This window comes from Helianthus annuus, chromosome 16, assembly GCF_002127325.2.
Source record: "Helianthus annuus cultivar XRQ/B chromosome 16, HanXRQr2.0-SUNRISE, whole genome shotgun sequence".
Taxonomy (NCBI): domain Eukaryota; kingdom Viridiplantae; phylum Streptophyta; class Magnoliopsida; order Asterales; family Asteraceae; genus Helianthus; species Helianthus annuus.
In genome coordinates, this window is record NC_035448.2 from 105592941 (window position 1) to 105608209 (window position 15269).

The 15269-nt window shown below is 38.9% G+C and overlaps 1 non-coding gene across 1 annotated transcript; it reads right to left on the minus strand.

Annotated features, from left to right (window-relative positions):
- Window positions 1-14541: 14541 nt before the first annotated feature.
- LOC118488692 lies at window positions 14542-14648 on the minus strand. The gene has a single exon (XR_004885236.1). It is a non-coding gene; the product is annotated as a small nucleolar RNA R71 (small nucleolar RNA).
- Window positions 14649-15269: the final 621 nt, after the last annotated feature.

Genomic DNA, 15269 nt, shown 5'->3' on the forward strand with positions numbered 1-15269 from the left:
TCGTACGAAGGCACTGCCTTCGTACGAAGGCCCTGGTTTTACACAACACAGCCCAATTTCTATTCGTGACATAATCAAAGACCTCTCTGACTCTAAGCTCAATCAATAGCTTAAGGTGGGAGGGATGAACACTCGATTTTCTGAAGACGACGCGAAGACACTCGATTTTGGACAACGAAAGTAGCACGTGTACGAAGACCACCTTCGTACGAAGGGCACCTTCATACGAAGGCACCATCTTCGAACGAAGCTTCTGTTTCCCCACCGACACTTCGATTTCCGACCATTTCAGCACTTTGGAGGACTTATGCTTCTGTTCCCGTACGCAGGCTGACCCGGCGCTCCCTTTAATCCATTGAGGATCGTGTTTCTTGATTTGTACACGCTTTGTGAGTATACTTGAACCCATTTTCGTTTAACGCACTTTTGGGTGTTACATACGTTCTCTATCAAAACACAACACACAACGTAAACACTTTATAAACGCTAACCGCTCCTGCATGCTATACGTGATTTGTTGAATGCTTGTTACTATGCTTATACAGTGTTATACTAGACCGCCTTTAACAACGATAGTACTATAGTTTGGACTCAGCACCTGTACTTTAGTTTTTGCTTCGGTGAACATGTGTCGCGCATACTCTACATCCCCGTCACGTGGTTAGGTGGTATCATTGTTGATAGTTACATGCTTCGCACGTTACGTGTTACATGTTGGTTATACGTAAACGCTTTTATTACTATATCTATGCAAACTTGTGTACTCACATTTACTTTATGTATTGACTTTTATTTTAACGTATGTGACAGGTTGATGGTCTGTTTGCTGCAATGGAATTAGGAAGTCTAGAAACTCATCAAATAAAAATCTAGGTTGTCGGATTGGTTTTGTTTAAGAGATGTGAACTCTGTGATGACTGTTTTTGATATATTTGTTTATTGGTGTGGGACAATGAACCTTATAAATATTGTCATTTAGTAGTTGTTATGGATTCTCTTGAGCAATCTGGTTCGCCTAGTGTCGCGCCTCGATGTTTCCGCCATCGGTTGGGGTGTGACAGTAGAGACGTCCGATTTTCTTTTAATGGGATATAACCATGTATATTTAGAGTAAAAGTTTACAAAAAATAACATAGTATGTATATCCATCATTAGAGACTTTAACCGGACCCCAAACATCTGAGTAAACAAGTTCGAGTGGTTTAGATACTTAAAAAGAGTTGTCTCCAAAAGGTAATTTATGACTTTTATTCAGCGAACAAGCATCACAATGAAATAAATTGCTGGACATTTTATTGCAATCAAGTCCTAAACTATTGAGTAAACACTTTAGAACTTTGATAGATGGGTGTCCAAATTTGTGATGCCACGAGAGAAGAGAGTCGGAAGTCTTGGTGCTTGAATTGGGTTGTATACGAGCATGATTAGGGGATGCATAATATACATCGTTAATGTTCACTCCCCGCATTAGCCGTGCCCCCGTGCGAAGATCCTTAACAAAAAAATGAAAAGGAAAGAATTCAACGAAAACTTTGTTAGTTTTGCAAAGTTTAGCAACCGAGATAAGGTGATTACGTAATGAATGAGAGAGAGTAGGAATAGATGCATGGCCAATGTGAGAGATGGAAAGGGTATTACCATTACCAAGTACGATCTGTTTGGGTCCTCCATATTCCGAGAGGTTGTGCATAAATACTTGATCGGGTGTGGCATGATTAGATGCCCCGGTGTCGAACATTACTGATGATGACAAGCTTGCCATGGAGGAGTTGATAGTCGGGTTCGTTGGTGAAATCGTGATGTTGTTGTTTTGCAAGAAATGAGCAAGATTCCGAAAATTTTAGTGTCATGACCTGAAATATTACAAAATTGACAGAAAAGATTATTGCGGTTAGTACGAGTGGGTGTGAGATGCCCACTATTGGTATTTGGAGAATAAGTATTCCTTGGCCCAAAATTGTTGGGCCTGTTCGAGTAGCAGGCAACATTATTAGGTCTGGATTGGTGTCGTGGGCCTTGGCGTTGGGTAGTGTTGAGGGTAGTAAGTAGGGTCGCAGGTTTTGATTCGAGAAGCGAGCGTTCGTGATCAACCAATTTTTCATACAGATCTGAAAAAGTGATGGTTTTGTCTCTAGTCTTCAGTGTGGCGGTGATTTCTTTGTAGTCATCACCTAGATGGGCAAGGATGTGAGTTGTGAGATCATCATCATCAATCGGCTTCTGTGCTAGAGCCAATTCATCGGCTATGGCTTTCACCTCGTGAAGATATTCAGCCACGGGTTTGTTTCCTTTGCTGTTGGTAGCAAGTTTGGTTCGTAGCGAGATAATCCGAGAGCGTGAGACACTGGCGTAACTCTGAGTTAATCGATGGAAAAGCTGTCGGGATGTTTAAGCTGAGGAAACAAGGGGTTCAATAGTGTCGGAACAACTTCCAAGTAGCGCACCAAGAAGAATTTGATCCTGGCGGTACTAGGGGCGGTACTCGGGATTGGGTTTGCCTTCAATGGTTTTCGGTGGTGGCACGGTTGTGCTATCAACAATTTGCTCGAGTTCAAGACCCGTGAGGGTAGATAGGACATGTTTGTGCCAGGAGGGAAAGTTATTTGCGGTTAATTTGATGGGGAAGTTGGTGTTTGTGGAGAGTTCAACGATTTTGGTGGTGGAAGGAGCCATGGCGACAGGGTGGTAGGTCTGTGGATCAAAAAAGAAGGAAGAAATCTCAGAAAAGATAAGTTGCTCTGATTACCATATATAATGATTTATTCGCTATAATGATTTATTCACTGATGATAATACATAATGTTACAAGGAAATATATATAGAGAGATTACAACAAGGAATGAGATTGATTTAAGGAGTAACTTTCTATTCTATCTATGGTAAAAAGACTAGAGGTTTGAATATGTTTTTAATTGCATATATTGAGAATAATCTTTAGCTAGAGTTCAGCCACTGATCTTGTCCCTTATATTAACTAACAAGTTTCCCATGAAGATGATCCCGAAGAAGTTTCTGAAAAAGTTGAGTCTCAAGAACACCTATGCCGGTAGGAAGACCGCACAAACCTGGGGTAAGATGTTTTAGTTGTAAACAATAAGGTCACATCGCTTCAATTTTCCCTAGTAAGTACATTAACTTATGTCCATTACCTGAGGAAAGCGATTACATTGTTAAAAACACTTGCGGAGGAAATTGGGATGCGATTTGGGTTGGAGATCCGACGTTTAAAACGCGTATGATAGGTAATAGAAATTTGTTTAAAGTTATTAAACATCACTTTGGTGTGTTTACCAATGAGAAAAGGAAAGAATTCTCATTTATTCACCGTATTGGTGAAGTTGGAATACCAGTTGACGGCAAGACTAAAACGATTCCTTGTGTTAATTAAGTTCCAAGCATGAAACGTAATGTTTTGAGTTTGGAATAATTGCTATTCCAAGGAATCAAAGTTGTCACATCGAGTGACACATGCACACTTAAGAAGATGTTTGGAGATAGGTCTAAGGGAATTTATTTGAAGATATGTCGGAAGAGGATCTCGAGCAAGAGTACTTGAACAAGTTCTATAAGAACTTGGAAGCAAGTAATTGCTATCAAAGTGAGAAAGAAAAACTGCAAGAATATGTTGAATATCTTTTTGAAAAAGAATTCAAGAAAGAAAGGCAAAAGAAGAAAGAAAAATTCGGTGAAGACACGTTGGGTGTCAAGAAAGATGAAGTTGAGTATTCAAAGAAAGAAAAAGTTGGTTTTGTGATGTATTTGGAAGGTTTAGAGGAGGATCCATTTGAGTCTCGTAAAGTTATCCATGAAAGGGCATGGATGTTTGCAAGAGATGAAGAATACATTGAAGAGGATGCTTGGATTTCAAAGAATTGGTTGAGTGCACGAAAAACTTATTGGTCATGAGTTATTCAATAACGTAGAGTTTAAAGAACTCTTGAAATGGTTCGTTCCGTGTTATTTGGGTATATGTAAAGAGAGTGAAATGTGATACGTGTAAAATTCAACATATAAGTTATATCAATTGTGGCATAAAACTAACCCTTTTTTAGTACTAATGTTGGAAAAAGTGTGTTTTTGTCTTCCTTTTGTATTTTCAGGATTAAATGAGCTCAAATTAACAAAAGAAGCAAAAAGACAGCAAAATCTAACATAAATACAAGAAAAGGGACAAAAGTGGATTGCCTGACCCCTCGACAGCATCCTCCCAAGCAAGACAGAGAAGGCAGAAGACTGAACACGTCCCGTGCTCAGCGAGCACGGGGCCGTGCCCAAGAAGCAGCAGAAAAGACAAACTAATAGAAGCTTCTATTGCCAACCACGGGGCCGTGCCCAGCGGACACGGGGGCGTGGTCAGAGTACTGCAGGCGCATTTATTGTAATTGCGAATTACAATTAATGAAGAGAGAGAGTGTCAGACGGACACGGGGCCGTGCCCAGCGGGCACGTGGCCGTGCCCAGGCTTCTGTTCAGCCTATAAATAGGAGTGCTTGGAGCCATTTCAACTCATCCCTTGGCACACCACCACTCTCACACTTCACCCACCACCCACCACCACCATAACACCATCATCCACCACCATCATCCATTGTCCATCATAGAGTGTGTGAGTCGTCTCGGGATCCAAGATTGATCGTAAGAGTTCTTGACAATCAAAGGCCATGTTTGCCTAAGTCTCTTACATCACTTGGTGAAGACAAGTATCTAGTGTAATACTTTTTATTTTTAATCTTTTGCACTTTTTATTGGTTTTGTATTAATGACTTTAATAACTAGTTTCTTATGTTGAAGGTGATTCTTCCTAATCGTTTGTCCGTGGTGTCTTGACATTATTTTACTGTCTATATAAAATAAAAGATTTTCACCATTCATATCTCCACGGTCTATATGGAGGTATGTTGGTGTAGGATCGGATAGTGACCCAAACGAGTCGTTCAGAAAAGATGTTATCAGTTTCAGATACGGAAACTAAGAAACTGACGATGAAACAGCTTGTTTATCACTTTAAACCTCTTGTGTATTGATTTAACAATGTATACAATCACAAGGAATACCGGCAGCACCTCGGTATCACTCTGAAAAATCTGTTACAAATGAAATGACAAACATCCTATATATAGCCTTGAGTGTTTCGCTTGAAGACACACATGTCAAGACAAGCGAAACCTACAATTTTCCTTTTAAGCGAAACATATGCAATCTGAATTGTAAATTGCTTTGTGTTTTGTGATGTGATGCAATGATGATGTCACTTTGATGATGTCATCATTGTATAAGATGACATCCTGCTTGATCAGATCTGCATCGAACTCGAGACTCGACATAAGACGAAGACGACAGATGAATGCACTAACAGACTCCCCCTCAGATGTTGACGAGTCTTAAGTGTCGAGTCTTCGCATCTTCAGTCTTGATCTGTCTCTGGGCTTCATCCTCAATCTTTTCTCGCAGATCTTCAGACTCCCCCTTGCGATATGCTGGCATTTCTTCAGTTCATCAGCATCATCAGCTTTAGGATCGTTGTCTGGCTTTCCATCTAACAGCTTCTCAATATCAATCAGCTTGACTCTTCATGTCTCAAGATCATTGCCTGGCTATCTCCAATCAGAGTCCTCAGGTATCGGAACCTGACTCTCATCTAGCTCGGATCTCAGAACGAATAACCTGGCTTATCTTATCCTGCAAAAGCTCTACCTCAAAGTAAAATTTCTCTCACATACATATTTCAAACATAAACACATGCACTAACTCAGACTCTTCTTCAAAACAAACACAGATTTTGATGAACCACTTGAAAGGTTACAATACGAAAACATTTAATTCCCAACATACACTCCCCCTCAAATATTGCTCATCATGTTTAGCACTCGGAATTTTGAAAATCTGCTTTTCAATACCAGTTGTCAAAAATCTTTTTGAATTTTCTGAAACTTTATGCTAAAACACACTGAAAATCTTTTTGGATTTTGTAATAAAGAAATATGAAATGCAGTAAAGAAATATTTACAAACAAATTTTTTTTTTTTGTGAGTTCGTGTAAGAGGATCATATCAGTTTTTGAGACAAGTCACCAACACCGTTAAGCTTCATTTCATTTTAAGTTCTAAACAATTCACCTAGATTGTCAGTATATTTGTCCACTTAAATTTCCACACAAATTTCAATTGATCCGAGATACGATATTAATGTTTTAAGAACTTAAACTTATCCATGTGTCCCACTACTTGAATATACTCCCGTATCCAGATCCCAATATTCAGTCTTACAGGTGAGTATACCACAGATAATATCTGTTCAGGGGTTAGATGCGAGGGCCGTGAGAGCTCAGGTCGATACTTCCGTATACGTAGAGAGATGACGGCTTCGACTTTTCGGTGTGTCCCCTTTAGAGGATCTTTTTGTTTCAACAGCAGCGACTATCAATTTTATTGTTTCATCAGCATGCTGAGGGCGATGCTATGTTTCAAGCATTTGTGGAAAGCATTATCCAGGGACTAGGTCAGTATTTCCATACAGCAGAAGTCCCGGGATAATACCCCAGATATCACTGAGCATAAAGACCTAGTATCTCAGAATAAGGGACCTTTCAAACAAGATTTCAGGGGTTACCTATATATCCTAGATGTTGTTCCCCACAGAATAAGCAAGTTTGAATTTTTAGGTTTATATCTCGTCACAATCTACTAAATGTGTAAAAACCTACTGGCATATCCGCAGTGGGATTGTTTATCACATCCAATTCTTTAGCATGTTGTGACAATCCACTGATGTACTATCATTTCCTCTTTTCACAATGAAACTCATTTTTGAATTTTATCATGTTTTTGGCTTTTTCAAATTTTCTAATGTTTTTGGATTTTTTGAAATTTTCTACTACTCCCCCTAAAATGCAAACACATTAACGAAAAATTTGAAAAACAAAACTAAACTCTTGACCTACTTGTAGAAAATTCAAACCAAACTGTACAAAAACATGACAACCGATATCAAATCGCCTCAATTCGCCATTCACTAGGCATAAACACTCTGAACTCCCTCTTTCACAAACCATTTTCTCATTAAGATTTCAAAACACTTAAGTTTGTTTTAATCAAAATGATTTTTCCGGAAAATGAGTTTGTTTTTACCACTTGTAAGTTTACCACTTGGTTAAGTACGGGGATATGGTTCATCATCTTGTCAGTTTTATCAAATGTAGTAAATCAAGTACAACTTAATGTCCTTGATTCACTGTTTGCAATCAAGCAACCTGTACCACTTTGTAAAAATAATCAAACAATACCACTTGTAGGTATACCATCTCTACACAAACCATTTTTCCAATCAGAATGTCGATTCCTGCTTCACACTTAGCAACCTGGAAGCTCCGGCGTAGTCATTCAACCTGTAAAGTTTTAACAATTTTAAGAATTTTTCATACAGACTCATAATACATGAATGATGCCGATTCCTGATCCACGATTACAAACTTGGGATCTCCGGCATAGTCAGGTTTATCAAGCAAAGAAAATGTCCACCCAAGCCTGACCAGCCTTGGGTGATTTCAATTCAGATTTTGTTGGGGTGTAAGTTGCTTTCTTTGTAGCATAGAAGTCTTTTACCCCTTTCACCTTCCCATCAACCATTTTTCCGAAAATCTTCTTAACTTTCCCATTAAATGCTTTTTCAACATCAAAATTATCCTTTTCAGAATAACCCTGATTTGAGATTTCAGACTTTCCAACTTTCCTTTTAAAATTCTCAGTCCTCAATGGTGGAAAGTTCTCATCATCCATTGAAGGAACTGAATTTTGATCACTCTCATCAAACTGTGGCTCCTCTGATTTTGTGGAATCAGATTCATCACCAGATTTTACCTCAGATTTCTTAACAACCCATTTTTGGTTGTCAAGTTTAACACTACGCCTGTAAAATCTCTTCGAACACTCACCAACTTCAAATGTTGAATTTTCGAAAACTTTAAATTTTTCAGTCAGTGGTTCGGTTTTATCAACAACTTCTTTCAGTTTGAAAACCTTTTTAATCAATTCATTTTTAACACCTCTTATTGGAAACTCTTTATCAAAATATAATTTGTCAGAACCATTCAAAGTATATACAACTTCAAATGTTTCATCATTCAAATTAGATTTTGACAACAAAAACTCTTTACTGTAAACCCGTTTTCCCGATGATTTAGAACTCTTTTCAGACGAACTCGAACTCCTGCCTGACTGACACGAACTTTCGGACTCGGACTTTGACTCTGACTCCTCATCCTTATCCAACACCTGATCGACCACTCGTTTTATCAGTTCGGACTCATGATTTGTGTCGGACGCTGTGAACGTGACGTCAATATTATCCGGTAAAACATCGGTTTTCTCGGATTCTAGCTTAATATTGACCGCCTGTTTTAGTTCTTCCTCATTAGGTTTTCTAGGCGAGTACCCTTCCCAAATTGGAGGCGGACACTTATTATAACAGACACCCTGTTTCTTACCAGTATCCTTCTTCTTCTTTGGCTTTGTTTCTTCATCTTTAAACGCCTCAAAACCTTTAACTGTTGGATAAATTCTATCAATTATGTAGTCACAGCCTTTGTAACTTTGCAGCAGTCTTTTGATTCTTTCATTCTCAGCTGCTTCACTATCCAACTCTTTCTTCCACTTTGCACATTCTTCTATGTACAAGTTGATCTCTTTCTGCTTTGTCATCATTGTAGCATTCATCATTTTCAAAGCTTTCTCTCTTTCAGAGTTAGTCTTTTCCAGACTATTCACATGCCTGTTCAATACATCATACGACTTTTTTCAAATTCTTTACATCAAACAACAATTGTTCTTTCAACTTTTCTAACTCACTAAACCTCTCATCTTTTTCTATACATTGTTTACAAGACTCTAAACATGTAAGACAGGGTTTTGTGACTTCAACGATCTTCTCGACTTCAATTCTCTTTTCAACTTCCACAATCTTCTCAATCACTTTGACTTCTTTCATTTCCTTTGCAGCTTTCCTCTCTTTCAATTTCTTCAATTTTTCTGCAAAATAAAACTCAAAAATGTCAGAAGATAAATGAGTTTTTCCCAAATTTATCTGTTCCATTTCTTCATCATCACTTGTTTCTGATGAACTATTTTCAGAAGAAACAGATCCTTCATCTTCACTCTTCTCTTCATCAGATAACACTTCCATCCATTCCTTCAGCATTTCTAGCTTTCGAACAATATATGCAATGAAAGCATGAACATTTGAATCAGCTGGAATAAACTTGTCCCAGCTAAAACCTTCAGCCATTTTCTCATCATCTTGATCAACGATGCCATAATAAGCTTTCCTGTTTGCATCCTCGATCATTCTTCCATGTGTCGTTTGAGGTTCTTTTTGTTGATGCGGTTGATGAGTGATTTGCTGATAAATGGTCTTCCTATAATAATCATCTTTCCCAGCAGACTCCTTTGCTCCTCTCGGCTCATGATTCTTGCACTCTCTTTTAAAGTGGCCTTTCTCCCTGCAACGAAAACAAACAACTTTAGATTTATCAAATCCTAAGTTAGAAAGGTTTGCATCCAAGAAATCAGTTCTCCCTGTAATCAATCTAAACTTTTCAGCTCTCCTCAAAACACTCGCCAAGGCCCACTTGATGTCCATCAATTCTAGCTCCTCTGCATCAATCTGGTCATAATCTTCTTTTGTCAGCATTGGATTGCCAATTCTTCCTGCAATCAACCCTTCAGAAGATTCCAATGCAGTGACCAATAGACCCATATGATGCTTTACAACTTCTTCAGAATAATTTTGACCATTTTGAAGATGTAGAGCTACATTGCACTGAATCGAATGCCCATTTCCAGCAGATGCACTTTGAACACTTGGAGGATTCACCGTTGAAAAACCACTAGAATTGACTGATCCTTGACTGCTTGGTGTAGGTTGATTTCCAGCACTAAATGCAGTTTGTATATTTGGACTTGCTTCAGCAATTTGAACATTTCCTTTATAGTACAATTTAATATCTTGTTGATGAGTAGAACTGTTCATTCTAGCAATTTTCTGCTGCTCCAAATCCTGTGCCTCCAGCCTCTCGATAAACTGTGCAATAGATAGCCTGCTAAACTGTCTGGAATTCTTCAATATCATCAGATATGTGCCCCATTCCTTTTGCGGTAATGCATCAGCAAGCTTTTCAACCCATTCAGCTAGAGTTTTTGTAATCTTTAACTGTGACATGGTGCAAACAAGATGACAGTATCTCTCAATAAGAGTCTTGGTCGTCTCACCAGGCATACACGTAAACAGCTCAAACTCCTTTTTCAGCAATGCTGCTTTGCTTTGTAGCATTTCGGTACTTCCCTCAAATTTCTTTTTAAGAGCTTCCCAGATAGAATAAGCATTTTCATCATGTTGAAGCAACACAAATATATCCTCCTTAACAGCTTGTTGTAACAGATTGATCATCATTTTTTCTGCTTTGTAACTTTCCCTCTCTTGTTCACTGAATTCAGAAATGATTTTATCAACTCTCATAGCGTTTTGTGGTCTAACATATTCAGTTTCGATGCTCTCCCAAGCTTTTAGATGATTCGCCTGCACCCAATTCTCGAAACGTTTCTTCCATCCATGATAATCTTCAATTCCCATAAGTGTCGGGGGTTTTTGCATTGTTCCGGTTTCATTTTCCATTGTCATGTTCTTAGCAATGTCGGATGGACTAGCAGGGGTTGTAGCAAACGCGTTGTAAAAATCAGTATCCATGTTTCACACTTGTATCACCTGACGATCTCGAATTACCTGACGTACACAAAACAAGTAAAAACACAATCAGTTTAAATGCTATCAAAACAACTAAATCAAACTGATACTCTGTGTGAACTGTAACACTCGAACTGGTGAATATTCTGTGCGGACTGAATGTTGACAGACTGTGAGAACTGCTATGACTCGGATAAATTTCAGACGACCTGACCTTACTCCAAAACGATCTGACAAGGTTCAAACGAACTGGACTTTTTTTACACGACTTTACCACACTAAACGACCTCATGAATAATACGCGTGAAGTGAATAACCTGTTTGGGCCTTCAAATCTTGGGCTCGATCACATGTAAGTGAAACAAAATCTCATAGAATTATTTCATCGTTAAACCCATTAGATCAACATTTTTGAAACATGACAATTATAATTGGGCTGATTAACAACACATATGATTGGGCCGAATCAATATAATAATCTGTTGTATCGGACAAACTTGTTTGATGAATATCCGACTAATTAATGTCCAAAATGAGAACCAATTACAATTATTGGGCTGCACAACCTATCCAATGACAACTTACACAATTCCTCACTAAGCTAACATATTCAGTTAACACATTTCACATGCAACACCCACAATATGTTTGATTGGGCCGCACCTTTGATTGGACCTACACAACCACTAAACCGTCAAGCATTACCACTCATTCATTTGTTTTGATTCTTTGGTTTACTCACTCATATTCTAATGTCAGACATGAAGCATTAACATGTTACACATCTATTGGGCCGATAATATGACACACTTCAATATTTAATGATTACATGTATTGTTTTATAACACCAAATGTATTAAATGGCTGACAACTTTATCATACAACACTTAACCGACAATATCAACCTTCACTTAAATCTAACTGAGCCACAAATGTTCAAATCTGATTGTGCCGACAATATTTAAACATGCATTGAGACTATCAGACAAGATCACATGCAATAACCGATTGCTTGTTTTTAGATCACAAAGTAACCAAATATGATTGGGCCTTAAAAATCCACTTATCCGACAAACAAACAATGAGATAATTATGATTGGGCCGATATGACTGATACACGACAGATCACATGCAAACTGATAACTTGTGATTTCAATTTCTGACTTACTGTAACCTTGTTTAATGTGTCACACAATACAGTATGCACTTTTAATAACTTTCAAACGGTGTGTCAGTTTCAAGCGAAAGCCACTTAAGTGAGACCTGAACTTTTCAAGCGAAAGACTGTGTTTCAAGCGGAAACTATTGGACCGAATAAGCGGAACTTGTTCTGACTTATGACATTTGAAGCGAAACTATCAAATAAAGTGACAATGAAGCGATATCATGTGGTCCTTTGAAGCGGAACTACAATGTTATGTTCGCTTGAATAGTCAATGACGTCAGGAAAACTCGAACAGATTTCAAGCGAAACTATGATTTTAACCAGTTTTAAGTCGATTTTACCGCTGAAACTTTCCAGGAATCGTTAATACATGATTACGCACAAGATGTGTGAATTTGAGCCGATTTTATCCGTGAAAAATTTTAATTTTTGAGAAAGAACGGTGTAGAAACAGAAAAAGTGATGAAAACGAGCTGTTTTTGCGAAATCTCTTCCTCCTGAGCTCTTATACCACTTGTATGATCGGATTGTGACCCAAACGAGTCGTTCAGAAGAGATGTTATCAGTTTTAGATGCCGAAACTAAGAAACTGACGATGAAACAGCTTGTTTATCACTTTAAACCTCTTGTGTATTGATTTAACAATGTATACAATCACAAGGAATACCGGCAACACCTCGGTATCACTCTGAAAAATCTTTTACAAATGAAATGACAAACATCCTATATATAGCCTTGAGTGTTTCGCTTGAAGACACACATGTCAAGACAAGCGAAACCTACAATTTTCCTTTTAAGCGAAACATATGCAATCTGAATTATAAATTGCTTTGTCTTTTGTGATGTGATGCAATGATGATGTCACTTTGATGATGTCATCATTGTATAAGATGACATCCTGCTTGATCAGATCTGCATCGAACTCGAGACTCGACATAAGACGAAGACGACAGATGAATGCACTAACAGTTGGCTACCTGGTCGGGGGTTAAGGGAACGATTTGGTAAGAGTCTTGCCCTTGTTCAGCGTTTAGACGTCCTGCAAGGGACCTGGGTCAAATTTAGTAGGATCTCCTTCAATGCCCAAAGGTATTGGATGGCGGGGATCCAAACTTTTTGACTCCCTAATAAGTTAAACTACTATTAATACTATAACACGGCTATTTAGGACTGTATCCCTGCTGACTCAGACTACTTAGTCGAGGGTAACGTCACCTTCAAAAGAGGGGCCTACCATAATTTGCATTAATAACTTGATTCATTATCTTTCAATAATCTGACCCTTTAGGATTGTATCCTTGCTGACTCAAACTACTGGGTTGAGGGTAACGTCACCTTCAAAAGAGGGGCCTACTACAATAACTAAGATAATCTCTTAAACAAGTGCAAAAGTGCGAAAATAATCAAAGGTTACACTATACACGAGTCGGATCCAAGTGATTCATCTTGTCTATCTGTTTTTACTTTTATTTTTATTTTTCAGCATTTAGTTTTATTTTCTTAGTTTTAAAAATCTTTTCTAACATTTTGATTTGGTTAGACGTTGAGGATAAACCGGTACTAAAAGCTCTTGTGTCCTTGGACGACCTCGGTATCTTACCAACACTATACTACGTCCACGATGGGTGCACTTGCCCATATGTGTGTGTAGTGTTAGTAAATATCGTGTTTTATAAATTTAAAACTTGGCTAAAAAGTGTAAAAAGGGCTTAAAATATATACCTAAAACATATACACACTAGCACGCATCAAGTTTTTGGCGCCGTTGCCGGGGACACAAGGATTTTATGAAAGTTAGGAATCAACGGCCTAATCATTTTCTTTATTTTCTTTTTATTTTTTTAGGATATTCTTAATTTTTCAGCTTCTGCAGAGCTCAGCATGGGCCGTGCCTGGTCGGACACGCCCCGGGCCCAGCATTGGTACTGGCAGTTTTTATTTTCCGAGTTACAGAAGGCTGAGCACGGGGCCGTGTCGGTGCAACACGGGGCCATGTCCAACTTTCCAGTAACAGGGATCCGGAAAACAATCACTGTAACTCCAACCACGGGCCGTGTTCACTGAGCACGGGGCCGTGGTGAACCTTTTGACTAACATTCTTTTCTGTTTTGTTGTAGGACTTGGAACCCGACGCCACCTCTACGTAGTGTATGAGCTCCAGTTCTAATAAAGACATAAAAGAACCTCTAGAAGAACCCGAACGCTTTCTCAGAAAAAAGACTAAAAGCTAAAAACCAAGAGAAGGTTTCGGGGGACCCACTTCCATTGGCGGACCAGCGTACCCTCATGGATTACCTACGACCCACCGTAGGTAACCTTGGCGCCGCTATCAATGCACCGAATGTCGAAGCCAATAACTTCGAACTTCGGCCACATTTGATACAGATGCTTCAAAACTCTGCAACCTTTCATGGGCTTGCGGACGAGGATCCCCATCTACATATTACTAATTTCTTAGAACTATGTGATACCTTTCGGATCAATGGAGCATCAAATAACGCCATTCGCCTTCGAATGTTTCCATTTTCACTAAAAGACCGAGCAAAAGCTTAGCTTAACACCCTCCCAGTTGGTTCGGTAAACACCTGGATGAACTAGCCCAAAAATTTCTATATAAGTATTTCCCTCCCGCTAAAACGGCTAAATTAATGACTGAAATTAATACATACTCGCAAGACGAGGGGGAATCCTTATATGAAACTTGGGAAAGATTCAAGGAGCTATTATGAAAGTGTCCTCATCACGGTCTTGTAGTGTGGCAACAAGTATCCACCTTCTATAATGGATTGTTGCCACATACTAGACAAACACTTGACTCTAGCTCCGGGGGACTTTTAGGTAATCGCCGCCCGCAAGAAATATATAATCAGATTGAGGAAATTGCTCAAACCAATTTTCAATGGCACACTCCCCGAGGCAATAAATCTATTGCCCCGGGCGCCCATAAGGTTGATGAAAGCACTTCTTTACAAGCCCAAATCGAGGCCCTTTCTTCAAAAATTAAAAAGCTAGAAATGACAAAAACAGTCTCGGTTATGGCTTGTGAGGGGTGTGGTGGGCCACATGAAAATTGGAGTTGTATGAAAGAAACAGACGATCAAACAGAGTCGGTAAACTACATTGATAATAGACCTAGGCCGTCGGGTCCCCCAACGGGCACCTACAACCAAGGATAGCGTAACCACCCTAACCTTGGTTGGCGAGAACCCGGCAATAGTAGTAACCAACAAAACCTAAATCAACGAACAAACTTTCAACAACCAAGGAATGAGTCACAAAATTTTTCTCAACAACAAGGTGGACGAGAGAGGGTTGAAGATACTATATCTCGCCTTATCTCCGACATTGAAAAGAAAAACTCGGATAGGTT